Source organism: Ambystoma mexicanum, chromosome 1q (assembly GCF_040938575.1).
Source record: "Ambystoma mexicanum isolate Mex_15411 chromosome 1q, UKY_AmexF1_1, whole genome shotgun sequence".
Lineage (NCBI taxonomy): Eukaryota > Metazoa > Chordata > Amphibia > Caudata > Ambystomatidae > Ambystoma > Ambystoma mexicanum.
This window is the reverse complement of record NC_090922.1, coordinates 1,404,186,448-1,404,198,736: the sequence shown is the minus strand read 5'-3', so window position 1 is coordinate 1,404,198,736 and position 12,289 is coordinate 1,404,186,448. Positions and strand designations below refer to the sequence as shown.

At 44.0% G+C, this 12,289-nt stretch overlaps 1 pseudogene; it reads left to right on the top strand.

Moving 5' to 3' along the window:
- Positions 1-12,289, top strand: part of LOC138548266 (vitamin D3 hydroxylase-associated protein-like) — a 614,371-nt pseudogene that overhangs the window by 325,353 nt on the left and 276,729 nt on the right.

The following is a 12,289-nucleotide window of genomic DNA, read 5'->3' as shown; positions in this document are numbered from 1 at the left end:
ACTTGGATATCCACCTTAATGCTTGTCCTGTTTGACCCTCATGATCAAGCAACAATAAAATACAAGCAACTATAAAAATCAACAAGCAACACAAAAGTATACTAAAAATAGCTAGGCTGCCATTTTCTGTTGATTACTGGGCCTCATTGTTGTATTTGTTAGAATGCCTCACCTGTAATAATTCTACTGTTTTGAGCAATAATCTTTCTCCTCAAACTTATCATGGCTATTCAAATTGACACATTGAAATTATAACCAGAAATAGGTTGAAATGTTAAACTTTTTTAGCAAATAAAGACTACCGAGTATGGTTTTGATCTCTTACATTTGACTGGATTGGTGTTTGGTGAACTGGTTGGTACCACCAGCTCAAGGGAGGAAGACTCTTTGCAGATCTTCTCTGTCATCAAAGTTTAGGAGATTCGGACCTGCAGCAGGGCTTCACCAGGAGGTTCAGTAGTTGCATCAGTCCACTTCCTTCAGGTGAAAATGTTTTGCAGATCACATGCTTATCAATGAGTAGGAGAGGCATTGGCTAAGTGATGTCCCCTCTCCTGTGGGGTTCTTATTTGGTTGTCATCAGTTTAATGTGCATTTTGTATACTTGACTGTATGTGGAATTCTAAGATCTCATCGTAGCTCAGCTTGAATCAACACTGTAGCAGAATGCTAATATACAACTTATATTTTTGATGCTTCTTCACCAGTTTTAATGATCAGTGCTTGCAATGTCATTTCATTAATGCATCTTATTGATCTTGCAATCTTAGTGCCAACAGTGATTGGTCCTATGGGAAGGAATGTCGATGACCTGGCTCTGAGCATGAAAGCTCTCCTGTGTGAGGACATGTTCCACCTGGACCCAACTGTACCTCCCATGCCCTTCAAGGATGAGGTACAGAGCCTGACACATGTAGTCCTGCATCCGCTAAATCTGGAGAATGTATTGTGATTGTGTGTTGTTTTTCGTACGTTTGCTATACAACTTGCAGCTGATTGGGCAAGAGGAGAGGCAAAAAAAGTTGGTGATCTCCGCCAATTTGGACGGGATGCATTATCAATGTTTTCATATGGAAATTGTATCAAAAAGCATTCCGTCTGCGCTTAAGAGGTTACAATTGTAGGTTATGGTCACAATTAGGGGTGAAATGTGGTCAGCATTGACAGCTACGTGAGGTCAGAAAAATGAAGATTTGAAAAGAAAGGGATATATTTTGGAGACATCCCATTATGAGCATTGGCAAAATGAAGAGGCTCCAGAACAGGAATGCAGAGTTCTGTCAGTTGATAACATTTATTTTCTACTTTACTAAAGAGTTTGAGAGGCACAAGCAGCTTATCTACAGTTCTGGTTATTGTTTCATGCAGGTTACAGTGTTCCTGTTTTTCTCTTGCCAGAACATGCCTAGATGAAAAAGGACTGGACGATACACTCACATCTGTCCTAGAACAACTTGTTCACTCTTAAAATATCTGTAGGAAAATATTGGGCAGATTAACACTGTGCAGCCTCTACCTTGAACAAGGGCCCGCCATCTTTGCAGCCTCCATATTGGCCCAAATTGTGTGTATGGCAAGAGACTGTTAGGGGCTTCCTATCCACTTATTTGGTACTATGCCACTGATTGGAGGAGAAGTATAGGATCTAGATATGTAAACATGTAATGAAGGTAGTGTACTAATATAGTATTTTTTTAATTGTGTTATGGCTTGACACTGTACGAAGTACAGAGCAAGACTTTCACAAACAGCATTAAAAAAATACATCATGGTGTTACAAGTTTCATCAGAGATTACATGTAAAGCCAAAACAATTCATACATTTAAGAACTTATGATAAGCTTCTCAAAAGTTTCTTTTGGGAGTTATGCAATGCTAAAACAAGGGTGATGTCTCCTCCTCCCCCCAAGGCGAGCCCGAAACAAATCTCCCATACGTTATCTTCCCACATGTCCCTCAAAATATAGTGCTCTACCCTCTGTCAAACTGGGACAAAAGAGTGTGAGATGTTTCAGTGTCTCCACGGAAGATGCCTCCTTGCAAGACAACAGGGTTGCGGTCCCCCTTGGGTCCCTACTCCATTTGCTGGTACGGTCCAATGTAGAGAATATGTTTAATTTGAAATGTAAGTATAAGCATCGTGCCCTGGCAGATGGAAACAGACAAAGGTATTTGGGTAAGTCACCTTTCTTCCTATGAAATATTTACCATATTCTTGTATTTTTTGTAAGACAGATAGGTGTCTATTTTAGTAATTGTTTGCCTCCAATCATACAACAGTTTCTGCTTGGTCTTAGATGGTCTGTTTACCAATACCTTCACTGACAAGTTTATTTCCCAGAGAAGACTGGTCATAGATGTTTTAAAGAAGACAAGCAAGGGGAATGATTTATGTTGACAGATGATCCCCAAGTCGTTGTACAGAGATTCCGGCACAGAATCTGCAATTTTAGCAAAGGAGCTCAATTGTCTCAATGCATATCTGGACTTCAATGAGATTAGTTCTAATTTGTGCCTGACAATTGAATTAGAAGAACATGTAAAGTTTCCCTTGACTTTATTAGTCTTTTTAAATTCACAGACCCAGTACAATCTATCTTACATAGAATACTGGAAAGGGTTAATAGTTCTCCCTTTTTGTCTGTCTCTGATGGGACCTTATTTTGTTCCCCTTTCTTTAAGATTTGGCTGGTGGCAGTGGTATCTACCATATTTTTCCTACCGCGGTCTATGAAAATAGCTTTGGTAGTGTTTTAGGCTATGTTAGTAGCCTTGAACTTTAATCCGCTGGACCCCATTTACTTTTATTTGGTTCCGGTTGGGTTTATCCACCATTTCTTTTTGTAAAGGTCTTTCTCGTATTTTACTCTGCGTGCCGAATCAGGTTTGGTTCGTTCGCTTGCCGTCCTTTGGCGGGCTTCTGCACAGAAGCCCTCCTTAGGTGCCTGAGAGTCTAGGTAGACACGATGTGAGGGAGGGGTTTTAGGCCCCCTGCACAGGGTCTCCGTGGAGACCCAAGTCACACTTTTGTTTGATTGGCTAGGTGACTCTCCTGCCAGGACAACCACCCTGCTGTGTGTGACAGCCAGGCTGTGTGAATGGGGGAACACTGCATAAAAAGCAGTTCTTTGGGACTTGGAAGGCAGAGTCACCACTGGATCGAGAGAACCAAAGAAAAACTTGACGACAGAGAAGATCTGCAAAGAGTCTTCTTCCCTTGAGCTGGTGGTACCAACCAGTTTGCCAAACACCAAGCAAGGCCTCCCTCCCCTGGTCGAATTTGCTGTGCACCGCTGCAGTGAACTGGATAGCCAGGAGGACTGGACCCTGTTTGGGTTTTAAGGAGCGCACCTTTTATTTGTTGCTTTGCTATGCTGCTGGTTTCTACCCTGGGCAGTGCAGGACCCTCCATTCTTCCTTCTTCGTGTCATTCCGACAGTCGCTTCAGGAACTGTGAGCCTGCAGGACCTGCCAGGAACTTCTGCCTCAGTTTCAGCATTCTTCTTCTTCTTCGGTACTGTTCAAACCCTGTTGTTCGTTCCGTCCGACCACAGTGAAAGTGTTTTAAATCTTTCACCAATCCGAGGGCTTGTCCTTCTATACTCTTTTAAATAACTTTTCCTCCGACCAACTTTGTTTCAAACTCTTGGCAAAGACTTAACCGCGAGCTACTCTGAACTGTGTGATCCTCTGCAAAGACTCTGAACCATTAACATTGGCCCATGCCTATTGATTTGAATCCTAGATGTAGTGAGCCTTTTCTAGATTGCCCTGCCTACTTACTCGTTGGTGTTGTGTGAGTTTGAATAGCCTTGCCTTTCCCTCATTTTTTAAATTGCTGGAGTGCCATTTTGCTCACGCTTCATTTTGAACTTAACTTGTCCAGAATTGATTGGGTGTTGTGTAGTATATTAAGATTGTGATTTTCTGCTGCTTTATAATAGTGAATTGTTTTATAACTGATGGTGTAAATAAATATATATTCTTTTACTCAGAAACCTTGAGTCAGTGTTTGTTTGAACCATAGCAATTGCTGTCCTTTGTGTAACTTCTGATACTGCTCACTTTACTCTTGAGATAAGTCTGGCTGCTCAGCCATCGCTGCCACTTTACTGTGTAGTACAGGCTTGTACCAAAGGTGAATTTGTACTTGTAGTCTTAATTGTATGTGGTGGTCCCAAAGGGTACTGTATATGATTCTGCCTAACACCTTTCTTGTGTGAACTACAGTTCCCAGGAATAGTAAAGTGACATTGGGCCTCATCACATGGTATGCGGTAACCATGGCGCTATCAGCGCCATGGTTGCCGCCAGTATTTTACTGTGTCTGCCTTGGTGGATGGCGGAATTACCGGTCTACTCCAAGGTGAGTGGGGCCGGTAATTCCCAATTCGCCAAGGCACTTCCCCGTTCCCCCAATAGGGCTCAATGGGAATGGGGAAGGAGGTAATTACGGTAACGCAAATTGCGGTAGCGTAATTAGCACCAAGGTCCCTTGGCGGGCCTGTTCCTTAACGGCTGGTAAAACCAGCCGTTGAGGTCGGATCCGGCAAATGGACCTCATAGTAAGGCGGTAAGGGTTTACCGGTACCGGTGCCCTTACCGGTACCAGTAAACCCTTACCGCATACCATTTAATGAGGCCCATTGACTTTACTTATCATTTCTCTTTGTAGGTCCAGCCCACACCATCTTATGTGGAGTGCTGGGGGGTTACCTAGTATCCCCTTATTCTCCATTCTCATGTAACATTTGTATGTTACCCACACTACTTTAAAAGGTTGGTGGCAGTGGTTTACTTTTTCCTACCATTGTGCTTTTCTACCACAGGCTGAACCCTCCGCTGCAGTACAGCACCCATGGGGGACCATTATGTTTAAATAGCCGCTGTCTTTGTGTCTGAGAGGACAGCATATAAGGGAGGGTTCGGAAACTCACCATTCCTTTGTCTCTAGGAATGCCTCAATGCAACCCTCAATGCAACTCAATGCAACCCGTTCTGATTGGCTGGCTTGCTGTCCCCTCAGGACAGCCAACCTGCTGTGTGATTGACAGCCTATGGATTTGCATGAATGGGAGAAACCTGCTTAAAAGGCAAGGTTTTTGGGACAATAGGCAGAGTCGACCACTGGGAGAAACATCCGAAAAGGAAACCGTGAACAAAGCTTGCTGCATCCTCATTCACCTTTGAATTGCCTGGTGAAGTCCTTCTGCTGTGCTGAAACTCCTTTTTCATTTCGACAGAGAAGCTCTAGAAGGGACGACTTCTCTGCATGGATTAGTGGGACCAACTAGCCCCGAGATGAACTCCAATGGACCATCTTCCCTGACTGGCTGTACTTTTTCTTTGCTGTAAGAACCGAATGCCAGGGGTCGAGTAACCCGTAGTCGAGTGAAATGTCTCATGCAGTAACAAATCTGGCTAGATGCTCCAGGAGTCTCCTAAAGGACCCTCCCGAAGCAGCACGACCAGGTGCCGAGTCCCCTCACCAGAAGGCAGGACACAATGAGTGAAGGAAGCCCAACCGGTATCCGAGATCTTCGACAGTGCTGTTTGCTAAGCGTTCAAACTGCGAAGTGCTGCTGAACCAAAAAGGGGACGTAGCTGCCAACGACTTCCCAAGTACTGCCACAGGTGCCCTCCAGATGTCCTCCCTCTTGTCTCCATGACTGAGGCTCAGGAACAAGGGTCTGCACTGCTGTTGCAAAACAGAATCCAACTGGACAACAATTCTTCAAACCAGAGGAACTGTTTAAGTTTGGGGTACTTACCTCATTGCCTTGTTAGCTGTGATTTTCTCAGTTGGGAATTGCATTTGCTTACTTTTAGAGTTGAGTACAACTCTTTGTATCACAGGCTTAGCAACATGTGACCCTACGAGTGATTTTCTACAAACTCTCTAACTTTGTGCAAGATTGTTTCTGATCTAAGAAGTGCCTCAGCTCCATAGACTCTGTTCCAATTGACTTTGGTTGTCCTGACTCCCTTAGCCTCTTCTAGTCCGTCAACTTTGATATTGTTTGCCCCTCAAAGTGGTAACTTGATGTAGACTGTTTCTGATGGGAAAGGCTTGTCTGGATTTCATTGGAAGATTTAGTTGCCTCACATATACTGAGAAACTGTTTAACCTTTTTCCTTCCCTAACCTTTCCTTTCTGCAACCTCAGAATCTGCAAACTGTAACAAGTGTGATATATAAATGCCATTACTGTCCTTGTGATTGAAGTCACCTCAGGGAGTATGAATTGTGTAAGAAGCATATCCAAAGATTATCCACTGACTTGGATGTTAATTAAATAAATAACTATTTATAACTTTTACGGATTTCATTTGTACAGCTCTACAGCTCGAATGTACCCCTCTTGAGATAGACCTGGCTGCTCAGTCACACTACCAACTTGTGTAGTACAGACCTATACCAAAAGGTGTGTTACCTAATACCAAGCAGATAAGTGTTCTGTAGTCTCAAACAGTGTGACTGCACCAATTCTTACCTAACAAATTCTTACCTAACAACAGTTCATGGTCCGCTGAGTACCACAATCTTTAGTTCAGCCTCCACTCTTTCACAAGGCTTCTATCATCCTGCATAAGCATTCCTTCTCCCCTGTAGCCCCTTGTGCCATGGCTCCTCAGGCAGTGGTTGCTCTCACATCTGCAGATTACTGCTGCTTCTCACACCAGAGCTCCCCACAGGAGGAGACCATAGCCTTCTTAAATAAACTGCATAGAGTGTTTTTTATTGAATGCACCATGAACACATGGAGGTGGCTTACCCGTCCCATTCAACCTATTGGAGCAAAGCTCCATCAACCCTTCAGCGCTCCCTCCACCCCGTTTTGCATTCCATTCAACACATCTTGAAACCACTACACTGCAATGTATAACGATTTATACTAAAGTCACTAGATGAATAGCTAGAATAGATATGAGCTATGCTGTTACTTCTTGGCTTTGCCTTGTATTTCCTCTTTGATCACATTTCTGCATCATATCATTTACTTTTCTGTTGCATCACTCATACGCACTTATAATAAATCATAATCTGGATCCCACTGGAAGACATTGTCATTGTTATTGCCTTTGGCAGTGTTGAGACAAACTCCCAGGTATGCCAGAGGGCCACTAGGAGTTTTCAGACTCTCGGAAAGCCCAACACCTTCCACAGGATAAACAGAGGACTCAGTCAAGGGAAAGTAAAAGCTGCAGTTTATTACAGAGAAAATCAACAGGGATCAGCACAGGGACAGAATAAATCCGTCGAAGTCTCAACTTTTCCTAGCTCGCATGCCAGTTTTGATGCAAAATCACGGCACTGATTTGTCACTACTTAGGCCTCTCTCCAAAAAACTATTGATGTCTGGGATTGGCTGTCAGGAGCCTAACAACCTATATGGTCACCATATGTGTGATCGTACTGGCTCTCCCATGTCAGGTGGCTGGCCTGGTTCATCCCAAAGTCACTATCTACAACAATGTTGCAGTATGAGGGTCTTAAAAATATACAGAAGACCAGGTAACAAACCTGGCCACACAGCCGCTCTCTGTATAAGCCCTACCAAGGGCAGTGCAATTTGCAAAATTAGAGTCAACTAGTAAATGTTCACTGTATTTACAGAATGTAACTCATCCAAATAAATCTCTTAGTCGGATCCAAAAGTAATATGCGTTTATCAAAAAGAAAATTCCAAGTTGGTCACTAATAAAATCTTAGTGAGGCCGCGGCTAACTCATCCCATAATTGTTATAAACATAAAGTGCCAATGCATTTCGGAGCATACAGCTCCTTCATCAGGGCAGGTCTAATTTACACAAACACCGATTACGTATGATTTTGCCAACATCAGTATCGATATTCAACATAGAAATAAAAGCATACGCGATTCCGTAGATGGTGTTAGATTTGTCCACACACTCTAAGGCCTTTGCCTTCAACTTTTTAACTGTGTATACATCAACAATGGAATGCACTGTCAATGTACAAAACACCAACTAGTTTAGGCGGCACTTAAAGATGTGGTCCGCCAGCTTCAGGGTGAGCATTTCTACTTCTGGGTCCAGCTCACCACGCCACTTTGCTGGCCTGAATCAGATGCCGACAGCGTTCCACATTGATCACACCCGACTCCCCATCAGAGTACTGCTATTTGCAGTTGGCACATCATTACCCGTGACAATGTGGACCTGCATTGTGCCATTCATGTACTCTAAAAATGCTCACCCTGAAGCTGGGATGAGTTAGCCGCAGCCTCACTAAGATTTTATTAGTGACCAACTTGGAATTTTCTTTTTGATAAACGCATATTACTTTTGGATCCGACTAAGAGATTTATTTGGATGAGTTACATTCTGTAAATACAGTGAACATTTACTAGTTGACTCTAATTTTGCAAATTGCACTGCCCTTGGTAGGGCTTATACAGAGAGCGGCTGTGTGGCCAGGTTTGTTACCTGGTCTTCTGTATATTTTTGTGTTCCACGAGTCAGGGTGTCTCCAGACTCATCGTAGCCAGCTCCTGTGAATTTTTTGAAAGATGATTTATAACCTCAACCTTTTTTGATCTGTTTGAAAGTGAATTTAAACAAGTGGTGCCCACTTACTTACCTTCCTGCAGTATGAGGGTCTTCCCATTTGTTCTTGCCCATTGCTACCCACCCCAAAGATTCTGAACTGTAGTTGGCTGGAGCTGATGTCCCAGGCATGGAATCTGCAAAGGTTCTCAGGTCTTGATGTACCGTTTCAAGGTAATAAGAAAGACTATGTGTAACTTGTGTGTACCACCTTAGTCTATGAGAGTGCTCTTTTGCTCGGTGCAACACTTGTCTCACATTGTAGAATCTTTGTTACCATCTTCTGTCTGGTAGCCTGAGAACGGCTCTCTTTCCCAGCACTGGTCGCTGTCCATTGCCTGCGTTGGCCAGGTCACGTATCCCGAGACCATGATTTTGAACTGTGCTGCTATGAGTCATGAGGAATTATTCGTATTTACTGCAGCTGGTGCTTTTGTTGTTCAGGGAATGGAATGTCATCCGTATTCTGTGGCCTTGGCAGCAGGACCTGTCTCACACGTTTTGCTCTTTGTCCAGCATTAATTCAGCTCAGCTCGGCTCTTACTGATAGGCCTGTGGCCTTCTGCAGTTTTCCTAAACCATTATAATGTGGTTTCTACAGTGTTATACTATATTCTCCATAGGTTAGTCAGACTTGGTCTCATAGCTGCTCCTGAAGTTCCATAAGGTTATTTGCAGGTAAGCTTCTGCAAGATTCTCTCAGGATCTCTTGCTTCGTGCAGTTTCTGCATTGCTGCATCTGGCCAATAGCGAAAATAATCAAAGAAATGACAGTATGTATATGTTTCTGTCGTCTAACAATAGAACTTTATGCTTGTGTTCTTCATGTATCCGAGTGTGTGTTTATGTAACAGTGTGTGGATGTCATGTGTGCTTCATGTCTAACGCTGCTAAATCGTGGTGTTGAGACTGACAGAATGCCGAGTACCATTACTGTGCCCAGCATGATTATGGTAAGCGGAGGACAGGAAAAATAAATAAGGACCCATCAGCATTAGCACCGCCCCACGTTAAGTGGGTGAAACTGCTGCTGCAGGGGTACAAGGGAGTCGGCGGTGCACACAAGTGTGTTGCAGTAAAGGTAAGTGGGGTGGGGGATGGGGGTTGGTGTATTGCAGGGGAAAAGTGATCTATCTGATCACTGTGCCGTGCCGTTATTAGCATTGAAATTTGTATCTGCACTGTTACGGGTGGTGCAGTGATGACATAGATTCATTCTGACTAATTTGATTCCAATCCACTATTTCTACCGTGATCAATACAAGGGTGTCTTATGTCCATGTCACCATCTGCTGCCTCTGGTATCTCTCCTTGAGAATCCAGTATTTCAAGCCCAATCTAATGAGCAAAGATGGTCAATCCTTGGCTGGTTTGTATATTTCCCTCCATGTCCCATCACCATGCTCTTCTTCTCCCTGCCTGATACTTACAAGTCACAATAGGACAAGCCAGAAGGCTGTATAACAGTATTTACCCCGTGTGGGGGCACATTTTGCACGAGTACAAATTCCCTCTCATTTCTCTCCTGTTGTGAATACATGATATATTGGGTTCCAATCCCATGGAGGAGGTCTCATGTTGGATAGGAATCTTCTTCATCAGGCAGCTTTCACATCTACAGCTGAAGGAAAACTTGAGTATCCATGTGATCATCAAACTGGCTACGCACTTATGCCATTTGCAAAAATGTTTGTATTCGTCGAAACAGGCAGCAACCAAAAGTGTGAAAGCGGGGAAATCTACTGCAGCAGAAACAAAACTGGCTTCGGCTGTATAAAACGACAAATCTAGTGAAGCTTAGTTTAGCACTCTCTGAACATGTGAATAGTTTTCCCAGCTGTGGATATGGGCCCAAGGTAAGTGCTTCTGTAGTGGCAAGAATGTTGTACACTCTGTATCCCACGTTCACCTTGTCCGCAACAGCAAGGCTGTCAGATTCTGTGCAACTCGGATGCTGCTGTATTACAAGATGCTGATGGCAACTTCCTTGCAGAGAAAAAAACACCATCCTGTGAGCCTCATATCCACACATACCTGCATACCAGTGTCTGAAGGGAATTGCTCGATTGCATGAGGGAGTGCAATGCCTGGAGGGCAGTGTGTTCTACGAGATTAGTCCAGAAGAGAAAATTTGAGTTTACAGGGTATAGCTTGCTGTGCTGGTTCAGTATTACAAAAGGTTTTCAGTACCTGTACAGTGTGAGGGTGTAGAAGGAGACTGACAAGGAGGGTTCTTGTTTGGGGCTACAAACATTTGTCATGAAAAAAAAAACCTTTCTCTCCCTACTTCTAAGGAGCTTGGCCTGCCATAATCTAGGACACTTTAATGACCTGTCAGAATGTCCATCCAACACGTTTTCTGTCCTCAATCAGAAACCTAGCAATTCTAACACCTAAACCTAAAGTCCTAAAGTTCCTTCACCAGGAGAATGACTTCCTATTCCTAGTGTCTAGCTTCAGTCTTCTCATAATAGTCATTCTTTCAGTGTCCCTTCAAAACAGGACCAGGGGAATGGCTCCCTTCCCCTGGTTTCTTTATCAAAATTCTCCCCAGCGATCCTTCAGCCCTTTTACAGAAAGCTTGTATCGGTCCCTTCAACTCTTTCCAGGAAATGAAAAAGCTCACAGATTTATCTGGCCTCTGTTTATTGTCTGGATGATGAAAATAATTTCCAGGCTCCTCTTGTAAACCTTTCGCAAATCTACTTGAGCAGTGGAAATAGTTGGGCCACCTTGATGACGGAGATAACTTCTGATGTCTTCTGCTGGCGCAGTGGAAGTGGCTTGGCCATTGCATCGAGGGAGATGACTCCTGATGCACTCGGAGTGAGCTGGACTTCTTCCCGGACCTAACCCAGGCTTCCCGCCGTTACCGTTCATTGTGCTTTGGGTACACTGCTGTGGTTCTTCCAAGGTTCGCTGGGTCTTTTCTTCCTCTTTTTTTCTTTTTGCGTGGCTCCCCGACAGGCTCATGGTCTCAGCATTGTTTCTGGATCCAAATGTCCATATTCCAGTGGTCACGCCACCAACAAGTGATTTGGCTCCCTGCCGACTCTCAGGATGCTCCAGCAACATCCTGCCTTTCCTCTCTCACTCCCGGAGAGAAGCGACTGCTCGGCTGCATGTTCTGACTTTGAACTTCCTGGGCTTTGTTCGCATACTCATGGCTTCAGTGATGATCTCCTTTGGCTATTCCTGCTTTCCTGTTTATACTGTTGATTTTGTGCTCGTGTAACGTCAACACTATCTGTAAAAGCCTCTTTGGAACTCTGCATGCCTCCAGTGTGCCACCTTGTTGCAGTATTTGACCGACTCTTCATCTGGTTAGTCCACATGCCTCTCGCATTCTTCTTTGTCTCAGTGGGTATTAAACTATTTGCAGTTATGGGTTTACAGTAGCACATTGTTCTACTATCAAGAGTGGATGAAAAGGGTAACCATGAGGGTTGGGGTGTATGCGCCGTAGTGGTGGCATGGAGGCTTTTCCTCAGGTAACGGTCATTATACCCAGGAGGGGAGTCCCCCCCTATGAGGTCCTCTCACACATTACCACACCTAGTGGGACTATTGGGTAGCAGCCTCACCTCCCTAGCCTCACAGGAAAAAGCCCCACCCCCCCGGGAGTAGTGATGAGACCTGGTGAATTGTCACAATAGTCTCCAGCTTTACCATTCTGATGCTAGAGCATTGTCTCCTGTACCTTTTTAGATCAGTTTTCT